Source organism: Arachis ipaensis, chromosome B03 (genome assembly GCF_000816755.2).
Source record: "Arachis ipaensis cultivar K30076 chromosome B03, Araip1.1, whole genome shotgun sequence".
NCBI classification, from domain to species: Eukaryota; Viridiplantae; Streptophyta; class Magnoliopsida; order Fabales; family Fabaceae; genus Arachis; species Arachis ipaensis.
In genome coordinates, this window is record NC_029787.2 from 6267344 (window position 1) to 6267653 (window position 310).

The window sequence follows — 310 nt, forward strand, 5'->3', positions numbered from 1 at the left end:
TAATTTTCTTTTTTTCCTTTTCTTTCCTTCTCGTTTCTTCTCAAACAAACGTAGCCTTAGAGTAACTGAAATATACTTAGGTGCTAACTTCATGTACGAAATTGAGACCAAATTAAAATGCTAGTAAAATTTGAAAAACCAAATTCAACTTTTGCTAACCAATATGGATGTGCCAACACTTTATTAATAAATAATATTAGATACACTTTGTGCGTACACATCTTTTGTATATCTTTTTTAATACATCTTCCTTTGATTAAAAAAATAAAAAAAATTATCATTTATACTATAATATATATGTGAAATTATA

The 310-nt window shown here is 24.8% G+C and overlaps 1 protein-coding gene across 1 annotated transcript in view; it reads right to left on the bottom strand.

The window, feature by feature from the left end:
* LOC107628974 (flowering time control protein FPA) overlaps nucleotides 1–310 on the bottom strand; it is a 25438-nt gene that overhangs the window by 10711 nt on the left and 14417 nt on the right. The gene's annotated exons all lie outside the window — the stretch shown is intronic.